General features: G+C 41.2%; 1 pseudogene; it reads right to left on the bottom strand.

Annotated features, from left to right (window-relative positions):
- Positions 1 to 1836: 1836 nt before the first annotated feature.
- Positions 1837 to 3110, bottom strand: LOC115856277 (BUB3-interacting and GLEBS motif-containing protein ZNF207 pseudogene; annotated as a pseudogene).
- Positions 3111 to 11927: the final 8817 nt, after the last annotated feature.

The raw sequence follows: 11927 nt of genomic DNA, 5'->3' as shown, positions 1-11927 counted from the left end.
TCTTTAGAATAAATCCCACTTGAATATGGTATGTGATCCTTTTATATAGCACTGGATTTGGTTTGCTAATATTTTGTTGAGGATTTTTACATCTGTATTCATCAGAGATATTGGCCTGTAATTTCCTTTTGTGTAGTGTCTTCGTCCGGTCTTGTAATCTTGTATTCAGTTCATAAACTGAATTTGGGAGTGTCCCACCCTCTTCAATTTTTTGGAATAGTTTGAGACTAAAAGTTATTAGCTCTTCTTTATAAAGTTGGTAGAATTCCTCTGGACTATTTTTTTTCTGCGAGTCTTTTAAATTATTAATTCAATTTCATGTCTAGTTATCAGTCTGTTCAGACTGTCTCTTTCTTCCTGATTCAGTCTTGGCAGGTGGTACAACTTCTAGAAATTTGTCCATTTCTTCTAGGTTGTCCAGTTTGTTGGCATATAACTATTTGTAGTAATCCCTTATGGTTTTTTTGGTATCTCTGTGGCATCAGTTGTTATTTTTCCTCTTTTATTTCTTATTTTGTTTGGCTTTTCTCTCTTTTCTTCTTTAGGCTGGCTAAAGGTTTATTTTGTTTGTCTTTTCAAAAACAAAGGTTTGATTTCATTGATTTTTTAAAATATTTCTGTATTTATTTACTTTCCAATCTTCATTTTTTCTCCCTTCTGCTGGGTTTGGGCTTTGTTTGTTCTTCTTTTTCTAATTCCTTTAGATGATAGATAGGCCTAGCATGTGATCTATCCTAGAGAACGTTCCATCTGCACTTGAAAAGAATGTGTATTCTGCTGTTTTTAGATGGAATGTCCTCAAATACCTATTCAGTCCACTCTATTGTGTCATCTAAAACTTTAGTTGCCTTTTTGATTTTCTGTCTGGATAATCTTTCCACTGATGTCAGTGGGGGTGTTGAATTCCCCCACTATTATTATGTAACTGTTAACTTCTCCCTTTTTGTCTTTTGGTATTTGCTTTATATATATAAGTCTTCCACTATTGGGTACATATATGTTATTGAGTATAATATCCTCTTCTTGTATTGATCCTTTTATCATCATATAATGCCCTTCTTTGTCTTTTGTTATAGACTTTGTTTTAGTCTATTTTATCTGAGATGAATATCGCTATCCCTAACTTCTTGTCATTTCTATTTGCGTGAAATACCTTTTTCCATTCTCTTACTTTTAGTCTGTGTGTGTCTTTAGTTCTGAAGTGAGTCTCTTTTAAGCAGTATAAGATCTACATTTATTTCCCTTCCCCACATTTTGTGCTTTTGATGTCATATTATACATCTTCAAATTTATCCCTTTACTATGTATTTTAGTTATAGTTGCTTTTACAATTTTTTTCTTTTGTTCTTTGTACTAGCTTATTTAAGTGGTTAATCCTCAGCCTTTACTGTATGTTTTTCTTTACTAGCGGGATTTTTCTGTTCCTGTGGATTCTTTCTTCTTGTTAATGCCTTTTATTTTCCACTTAGAGAAGACCCTTTAACTTTTCTCTAAAGTAGGTTTAACATTGATTAACTCTTTTAGTTTTTGCTTGTCTGAGAAGTTTATGTCTCCTTTAGTTCTAAATGATAATTTTGCTGGGTAGAGTATCCTAGGTTGCAGGTTTTTCCCTTTTATTTTTATTTTTTTTTAATTGCAACTTCAGGAAAAGTTCCTGCTTTATTATTCCAAATAACTTTTCACATGTAAAATATATGTCCAATAGTTCCTGGTATGTGGGAAGATAATGTTTGTTAAAGTCACAATGAAGCCTTATTGACAGAAGCTTGGCTATATAAACAGCACAAGTTGAGAAAAGGTTTAATCTCCAAACCTATTAGACTGGATGAAGTAAGATCAGTAACAGCCACTTGGCAACATTACAGGAGGTCTCATTCCTATTGGAGGTTGAGGAGACCCACCTTGGTAAGGGGGCACCATTGGCAGTCCCTGCCCATACGGCAGCATAGCACCAGGAAGATAACCTGGCATGCCTTGATGATGACCACCATACTGACCATGAGGTGGCATTGGGGGTCTCATTCCTTGTTGCTGTGGGATGCCTGTCTGTGGTGGCCTCATACCTCCAATTGGTCCAATGGGTGGATTACCAATGGGAGCCTCTCCTGGTCAAGGAAGATTACATTGATATTTAGGTAACTGTGCTCTTCTCTCTTCCAGCAATATATCCTCATCTGGATGGATCAACTTACTGGTTGCACTGGTCGTCATAAGTGTAGCAGGCTTACTTGTTATTGAAGCTGCTGGTTTAGCTGCAGTGCTATTTGTTGTACTAGTGGTTGAAGCTGTAGACTGTGTATATGCAGGGAATGTAGGCTTTGGGGGTTCTGTAGTTGTTGCAGGGGTACTATTTAAGGGCTTGAAATCTGTACCAACAGGCCCTTGGACAGCTGCCTGAGCCTGTCTCACACTGGGGAAAAGAGGCTTAGTAACTGGAGGCTGTGGAGCTGGAACTGTTGCTGTTGGTGTAGGTGGTCTGTAAAGAATATCTGGCGCTGAAACAGCCTGTGCTTGAGTCATTGGAGGAATTCCAGGACATGGAACAGGAGGGGGCGTACCTGGTGGCATACCAGGCATCAGAGGTGGTATTCCCGGTCCAGGTGGCATCATTCCACCCATTGGATCATTCCAGGTGGCATTCCCGGTGCTCCTGGAACTGGTGGTAGTCCTGGTTGTGCCATCGGGGGGATATAACCTTGTTGAGGTTGAACAGGCTGTGGTTGAAATGAAGTTGAAGCTGCAGAGTCATCATCATCATATTCATCATAATCCTCTGGTTGCTTCTGTTTTTGACTCTCTGCTTGTGTTTTCTGTTCAAGAAGTCGTCTTCTTTCATCCGTGTCTTTTTTTGGAATACTTTCCATACCATATATTTCCAACTCTATGTCTGTTCTCCCAGGTATTGCATTTGGTACTGCATCTGTTGTCTCTTTATGCACCTGCATGCAATGAATAGCTAAGCCAGGTCCTGTATACAGTTTCTTATGACATATGTGACATTTAAAATGCTTTGCTTTTTGGTGCTGTATAAGGATCTTGTCATCATCAAAATCTCTATTACAATACCAGCACCATGGCTTCAGCTCCTGCTTCTTCTTGTGACCCATAACTACGCTCTACCGACAAAAAAAAGGGAGGAGAAAACAAGCAGGAAAAACTAGCCGAAGAGTCGCTCACTCTTCCGACCCAACCGCCACCACCGTGTCCCACAGGAAAAGCAGGTTTTTCCCTTTTGGCACTTTCAATAATGATGCCTGTCCCTTCCAGCCTGCAAAGTTTCTGCAGAAAAATCAGCTTATAGCCTTATGGTGGTTCCTTTATATATGACTCTTTGTTTTTCTCTTGCTGCCTTTAAATTCTCTGTATCTTTAACTTTTGTTATTTTAAGTACGATATGCCTTTGTGTGGATCTGTTTGGACTCATCTTGTTTGGGATCCTCTGTGCTTCCTGGATTGCATAGCTGTTTTCTTCTGAAGTTTTGTGAAATTTTCAGCCATATTTTCATCAAATATATTTTCAATCCCCTTCTCTCTCTCTTCACCTTCTGGGACCCCTATAATGTAAATGTTGGTATACTTGTTGTTGTTTCAGAGATCTCTTAAATTGATCTCATTAAAAAAAATTCCTTTTGCTGTTCTGATTGGATGATTTCCATTATTCTGTCTTCTGGATCACTTATGCATTAATCTGTATCACCTTCTCTGGTATTAATCCTTTCTCGTGTATTTTTTATTTCAGTTATTGTATTCTTCAATTCTGACTGATTAAAATTCCACTGTGTTCCTCTATTCTTTTTGCTAATTCAGTTAGCATTCTTTTTACTAATGCTTTGAATTCTTTATCTGATACATTATTTCTCATTATTTGTTTTTTCAGGGGTTCTTCTCTCGCTTTTTCAAATGAGACCAATTTCTCTTTCTTCTCATTTTGTTGAACTTTTTTGTCTCTAGAAAATTTGGTGAAACAGTTCCCTGTTTGAGATCTTGAAGGTGTGCCCTTATGTGGGAGCCTCCCTGTACAGTCTGTGTGTGTCGTGTGGCTTTGGTGGGAGAGTTGGATTTGATGTGAACGTAAGCCATGTCTTTGCTGTTTTGCTGGCAGCTATCATCTTGGTGGGAGGTGAGGTTGGAGAAGGGGGAGCCAGGGCTTGAACTAGATGCCAGCTGGGGCTTCCCCTCCTCTGCTCAGTGGCCATCATCACCCTATCGGGGGCAGGGGCCCATCCCTCGTTGCTGGAGCAGAAGCCCTGAATAACAGGTCTAAACTTTCTCTGTTCTCTTTAAGTGTGTGATCTCCCCCCTCCTAGCACCAGCAAACTTGCCCCATAGGAGAGAAGTGCTGGGGCAAGTGGGGCCCATGGAAGCACTTGGTATGTGTTGGGGCATGGGCTGTGGTGCTCCGACCACATACAGAAGTCTGAGCTGCATGTGATGCACTGCCTATGCAAGTGCCAGTGCCTGGGTCAGCTGCCTATGACCTGCTCCACTCAGGTGCTACTTTGGGTCTGAGTCTCCTTTGTCCCTCACAGTTGACCTCTCGTCTTTGCCTCTGCTACCCCTGCCCTGGTTTGGAGCTGCACTGCAGTGCAGGCAGGGCCCATGTGGGCTCTTTGTACGTATCGAGGCACAGGCTGTGGCGGTTTGGCCACAGACAGAGTTTGGGCTACTTCTGATGCACTGCTTGTGCAAGCACCGGTAGTGGCTGCCCCAGCCCTGCTCAGATGCTGCTTCAGATTTGAGCTGCCTCTGTGTCACGTGGTCGAGCGCTTTTCCTTAGTCGTAGAGCTGTGATGTGAAGTAAACAGGCTGGAGCATTCCCTTGGCTCGGGTTAGGGCTCACGCTGGGGATGTCATGGGAAACCAGTCAGCCTCCTCAGCAGTTTCAATCTGTCCTCTTTGCCCTGTCTTGGGAGCAAACCAACTCATGTGTGCTCCTCGTGAGTGGAGTCCAGGATTCCCACAGCCCTCCTGTTAGCCCCACTGACCCTCCAGGCAGCCAAGGGGACTAGCCTTCCCTGTGTTGGACCCCAGGACTGGGGTGCCCAATATGTGGCTGGAACCGCCCATTCCCTAGGGAGGATCTCCACCTGTGTAATCTCCCTTTTCCTCTGTGTCCCCTCACAGGGGCACAGGTCCTGACATGATTGCTTCTCTTCTGTTCCTACTGATTGTGTGTGGACCCTTCTTATAACCTTGGTGTACAGAGTTTTTCTGCCAGTTTCCAGTGGGGTTTGTTCCATATGCAGATGTATTTTTGATATGTTCCTATGGGGAGGTGAGTTCCACCTTTTCCTCTTCTGCCATCTTCATCTCCTCTCTCTCCCAAGTTAAACATTTTAAGAAACAGAAACTGACTTAGGATGGATTAAGCCTAAAAATATTGACAAGTTTATTGTAAGTATAGCAGCTAAATTTTTTGTAAGTTTATTGTAAGTAAGCAGCTAAAATCAATGGGAGAGCTGGAATACTGGGAGAAATGGCCAGAACCACATCTCAAACCTGGGTTGATGTGGAAAATTCTTCTCCCTTCACTACCTCTGCCAGGAAGCAACCACCTAAGCCCTTGGTTTTTGCTGCATTTAGCTCCTGAGGCAAAGACCAGAATGCATGTGTCGAGTGCTGTAGCCAAAGACAATGCCAGGGCCTAACTGCAGGAAAGTCTCATAAGCAAGTGCCTGGCAACTCGCTCTTTAAAGAGAGACAGCTTTTCCCATGTCAAATCAGACGCTGAAAGTGTGAAAACCCTAAATATCAAGAGGCATTTAGATGCTAATTGTCAAAATGAAGGAAAATACCCATACAAGTAGAAAGTAAAGAAGTGACTGATACGAAAAGAAATAAAAGAGTTGATTGGGAAAATGGGTATTGAGAGATGGCAAGAGGAGATCTGAAATTAGTTTGGGGAGTGTTTGTGCTAAGGGACCAGGAAGATTACACATACTTCGGTGGCAAGAAAATCATGACCTTTGGAGCCAAAGAGAAGGGAATTTAAATCCTTGTCTTGATGCATATTAGATGTGTGTCTTAGTCAAGTTAGTCCAGGAACCTCAGTAAATTGGAGATAACAATATTAGTATGAAGATCAAATAAAATATGTAAAGGTCTGTCATTCTGTCTACCATATGGTAGGTACTCAACAAACATTACCCACCCACCTATTCCCCCCAAAGCTTTAGGATAAAAGCAATGAGGAAAGTCAGTACAAAGATTTCCATGTTGTTCTAGCATCTAATGTTCTGAATTCCTCAGGAGATGATGGTTGGTAAAGGAACAATAAGATAATAAAATTTAGAGGTAAGTTTTGTTACTGGTAAGGGATAGAATCTTTTCTGGAACCTAGCTGGATCACAGGTTGCCCTATGGTTATCTTTAGTTTTGTCTCAACCAAGGTGCTGAAGACAGACTAGTCCTTGAACAGTCTTAGTGAGCAGGTGTACCCCCTGGATTTTCCTCTGCTTCTGCACCATTTCTGTCCAAGTAGATCTGGATTTCCATCCAGTCTTACCTTCTTCCTTCTTTTGAGTCCTTTCTGGAAGGAAAAAATAGGAAGCAGCCAATCTAAAGGGAATTCCAGTTAAAAGCATTAAGAGTCATAAAAGGTCTACAAAAGGGCCCAAATTCAAATATATTGATAAATATTAGCATCATCCTTGGACAAGACAATTGTAAGTAGTGAGTTGATAGGACTGAGGTTTGTTTGAACTTAAAGGAATTCAAATTCAAATTGCTTATAACTCAAGCAAAGTGAAATATAAATGAAGGCAGATCGCTGTCAGGTTACAGATCCTAGCCTACATCTGGGGTTTCTTCTCAGAATCCTCTTGCCTCTGAGGAAACATGGGTTGGAAGACCCAAGGTGTGAAGACTTTCTGTTTTGAACTCAAGCAGCTTTACGTTGCATCTCTCATTCACACTGAGGTCACACAAGATATTATTTGAAAACAGGGCTGTGTGGCTAAAAAGGACATTTAGACCGTGATGCTCTTTTATGCAGATTTGCACGACTCTCTCATCAGACTTATAGGAAGTGAAGACTACACTTTTCCCAAAGCACTTCCACATATAGTCTTTCAATGACCCTTTTAAGAACCTAGTGAGGAAAGCATATGACTTGAATATTGGTGATCAAGAATATAGCCACATATAATTTTCAGTCAATGGAATAAAACGATGATTTTATTGAATGGTGGAAGAGAGATTACTATTTTCTTCACAGTCAGTGGTTTTTGCTAAGTCTCTAACAGGCTCATTCTGACCAGGAAAAATGGATTTGGGTTGGGAACATGGAATGTGAAATCAGTGTTTCAGGGGCATGGACTTTCACAGAGGCCTCTGCAATCACCATGTTCCTGGCTAGTAAAACCCACTGAAATTATTTTCTTGCTATAATGTGATTTACAACTTAAACGTGTTCTAGTAAATAGAGATGCTTCCACGGCTCTACCGCTTCCCACCCTTTTTGCCAGATCTCGGCACATCTGAGAAAAATTATGAGATCTCGTGTTAAAAGATCTAATGGTACATGAATTGTGTTTTCTCCTTATGTGTTGATGTGATGGGGAAAAACATGTCTCTAGAATTGGCTATTTCATTCTCAACGGCACCCGTTATTTAAAAGTGTCATTTGTATACAGACCCTGCAGCTACATCAGTGCAGCTGGAATTTAATTTAATCCATTTACTCATTTGTTCAGTTAACATTCAGTGAACACTGAATGGTACCTGTGGTTGAGCCACAATAATGGGAAAAGTTATGACAAAGGAGACAAGAATATACAATGGAGAAAAGACAGCCTCTTCAATAAGTGGTGCTGGGAAACTGGACAGCTACATGTAAAAGAAAGAAATGAGAACACTCCCTAACACCATACACAAAAATAAACTCAAAATGGATTAAAGACCTAAATGTAAGGCCAGACACTATAAAACTCTTAGAGGAAAGCATAGGCAGAACCCTCTTTGACATAAACCACAGCAACATCTTTTTTGATCCACTTCCTAGAGTAATGAAAATTAAAACAAAAATAAACAAATGGGACCTAATGAAACTTAAAAGCTTTTGCACAGCAAAGGGGATCATAAACAAGATGAAAAGACAACCCTCAGAATGGGAGAAAACATTTGCAAATGAAGCAACTGACAAAGCATTAATCTTCAAAATATATAAGCAGGTCATACAGCTCAATATCAAAAAAACAAACTACCCAATCAACAAATGGGTGGAAGACCTAAATAAACATTTCTCCAGAGAAGACATACAGATGGCCAACAAACACATGAAAAGATGCTCAACATTACTATTAGAGAAATGTAAATCAAAACTACAATGAGGTATCACCTCACACCGGTCAGAATGGCCATCATCAAAAAATCTACAAACAGGGCTTCCCTGGTGGCACAGTGGTTGAGAGTCTGCCTGCTGATGCAGGGGACATGGGTTCGTGCCCCAGTCCGGGAAGATCCCACATGCCGTGGAGTGGCTAGGCCTGTGAGCCATGGCCGCTAAGCCTGCATGTCCGGAGCCTGTGCTCCGCAATGGGAGAGGCCACAACAGTGAGAGGCCTGCGTACCGCAAAAAAAAAAAAAAAAAAAAAAAAAAAAAAAAATCTACAAACAATAAATGCTGGAGAGGGTGTGGAGAAAAGGGAATCCTCTTGCACTGTTGGTAGGAATGTAAATTGATACCGCCACTGTTGAAAACAGTATGGAGGTTCCTTAAAAAACTACAAATAGAACTACCACATGACCCAGCAATCCCAGTACTGGGCATATACCCTGAGAAAACCATAATTCAAAAAAACACACACACCCCAGTGTTCATAGCAGCACTGTTTACAATAGCCAGGACATGGAAGCAACCTAAATGTTCATCGACAGAGGAACGGGTAAAGAATATGTGGTATATATATACAATGGAATATTATTCAGACGTAAAAAGGAATGAAATAGGGTCATTTGTAGAGAGGTGGATGGACCTAGAGACTGTCATACAGAGTGAAGTAAGTCAGAAAGAGAAAAGCAAATGTCATAATAATGCATATATGTGGAATCTAGAAAAATGGTATAGATGATCTTAGTTGCAAAGCAGAAATAGAGACAGAGACGTAGAGAACAAATGTATGGACACCAAGGGGGAAAGGGGTGGGGTAGGAGGAACTGGGAGACTGGGATTGACACATATACAGTATTGATATTATGTATGAAATGGACAACTGATGGGCACATGCTGTATAGCACAGGGAATTCACCTAGTGCTATGGTAACGTAAATGGGAGGGAAGTCCAAAAGGGAGGGGATATCTGTATGTGTACAGCTGATTCATTTTGCTGTGCAGTGGAGACTAACACAACATTGTAAAGCAGCCATACTCCAATAAAACTTAATTAAAAAAATAATGGGAAACGTTAATGGATGTATAGAGCTTTCTATATATAAAGCATTGTTTTAAGTGCTTTTATATATATTATTTGTTTAATTCTTTTACAAATCTAAGCAATAAGTACCCAATTTACAGATGAGGTAACATAGGTACAGAGATATTAAATAATTCAAACTTGGGTTGTCACACTCAGAGTTCTCACTTCTAACCATTGTACAGCCCTTCCTCAGAGTCCCTGTGGGGAAAGCATCTGTCTCATCTGATCCTCTTCCTGTCTACTCCAGTGAAAGCCCATCCAGGATAGACGCCCTAACCAGGTACTAACCAGGTATCTATGAGCTATTTGATATCTTCCCTTTAGTAATCAATGGAGATCATACATACACAGATGGGGGTGTGTGTGTGTATATATATATATATATATGTATATATGAACTAATGGAGATTTTAGTATCTATGCATATAGAAATGATGTTTTACGTATATGATGGATGTTATATATAGGATTATTTGTATATAAATGGAGCTTATTATGTATATATATGTAATTACAAATTTCCTGCATCTTCTTTTCCTCTTTCTCCCTCCCTCTCGTCTCTTTTCCTCTAAAATACCTCATAATAAATGACAAAGGAACCATTTCCTTTTGGACCTCCCATTGTAAATTCTTCCTAAGGATGAATAACTCGACCTCAAATTCCTCCCGTCATGTGTGAGTTTCACAGAGGGACTGGAAATCCCATTTCTAACCCACCTGCGAGAGGAAGAGCCCTTGTGCAGGGGTGAGATGGGGAGACGGTTTAGACAGGACAGAGCCCTGAGCAGAGGAAGGGGTCCAGAGCGGAGGCTGTGACTCACACAGACAATTTGTAGCTGAGGAGTTGTGCCTTCTATTTGGTTTGAAGTATTTCCGTCATACTCAGTAAAATGGATGGCAGAAATAGAAGCCCATGTACTTTGTCCATTTGTAAGAATGCAGCCTAGGGTCATACATACTCTCCCTCCCTCCCATGTCAAGTTGGCATGAGGGCCGGCGGCCTGGGGCTGGAACAGGGGCTCTGAGCGACGGCTGAGCTTCCTTGAGGAGCGCAGCCACGGAGCCGGGCTCTTGCCTTGCTGGCCCTTTGGGGAATCCTGAGGGCAGGATTTGTCTTGGCCCTTCATTGTCTCCCCCGCCATTTCCACCTGGAACCTGGCTGCGTCTCTGACTTCCTGTCCCCCCAAACCAACCTGCACGTTCTCCACTAGCCTGCTTTCACACGCTGTGCGCGGGGGCCCCAGCCCACAGACAGGAGCTTTGCACCTACCATTAACTCTGTTTTCAACACTCTTCCCATCCCGCTTCACCTGCTGAAACTCTACTTGTTCCTTTGATTTCAGCTTAAGGCTCACTTCCTCAGACCAGCCTTTCCCGATTGTCCTAATTCTGCCAAAAGCCCTTCATTTTAGCCTCATGGCACCTGTGTGTCTCTTCTGTGGCCATTGTCAAAGATACAGTTTTACACTGTTGGACCCGTTATTTAATTAACTCCTAGTGTCTCTGCTCATCTTTAAATCCTTGATGAAGGAAGATTGTTTTTACTGACCAGTACCTAGTCATCCCCAGCACCTAGAAAAATATCCAGCCCACGGGTATACGTACCTGTTGGCTGGATGAGTATGTCAGCTACTCTCTGCCATTCCCTGGCATGCTATGCTCTCCTGCTCCAGGCTTTTCTTTCTCCCTGGTCCTCCTATAAAGAAGCTTTCAGAAGTCTGTTCTGTGTGTGTTTAATCTTGAAGCTTATAAACTGTATACATAATAATAATGGTTAAATTTTATATTGTGTTTACCTTGTGCCAGGCATCCTTCAAAAGTACTTTACTTATATTCGTTCATTCAATACTCATAGCCATCCTGTGTGGTAGGTTCTATCTCATTTCACTGAATATGAGGGACGTTGATTGTAAAACACATCATTGTTTAGTCAGTCGAACTCTGAAACGTCATCTCTCTCTTACAAATGAGAATTTCAGGATAATGAAAGGTTTAGCAACTTGCCCAAGAAAGGCTGGTACTAAAAATGATGGAGCCATGGTGCAGATGTGGTAAGGCAATGCCAGAGGCCATGCTTTTCACCATGGGGCCATCTTGCCACACAAAGAGTCCCACACCTGGGCTGTTTCTGCATTTCTTAAATCAGATACAGCCATCCCAGCAGATCTCAGAGGCCACGTGAAGTCACAGGATAAACACGGTGCCACCTACTTCACTATCGCTATTTGACAGGAAAATGTTAAATTGCCTTTATAGTAAAATATACTTTATTAAAATAAATAAGGATATATTAAATAGTAGAATGCAAAATGTATCCATGTTTTAGATAGAACTTAAAACCTGTGATTGTTTATGTTTGATGCTTTATAGTTTATTTTGAAAATACTCTTTTAATTCCTAATGCTATCATTTCACCCAGGCACTTGTTTATATCACACAGGATTATTGCAACTGATGTTTCCTATTCACTTTCCTTACTCTGAATACCAACCCTGCATTTCACTGTCTAAC

This window comes from Globicephala melas, chromosome 16 (assembly GCF_963455315.2).
Source record: "Globicephala melas chromosome 16, mGloMel1.2, whole genome shotgun sequence".
NCBI lineage: Eukaryota > Metazoa > Chordata > Mammalia > Artiodactyla > Delphinidae > Globicephala > Globicephala melas.
The sequence above is the reverse complement of the archived record's forward strand: the minus strand, read 5'-3'. Positions and strand labels throughout refer to the sequence as shown.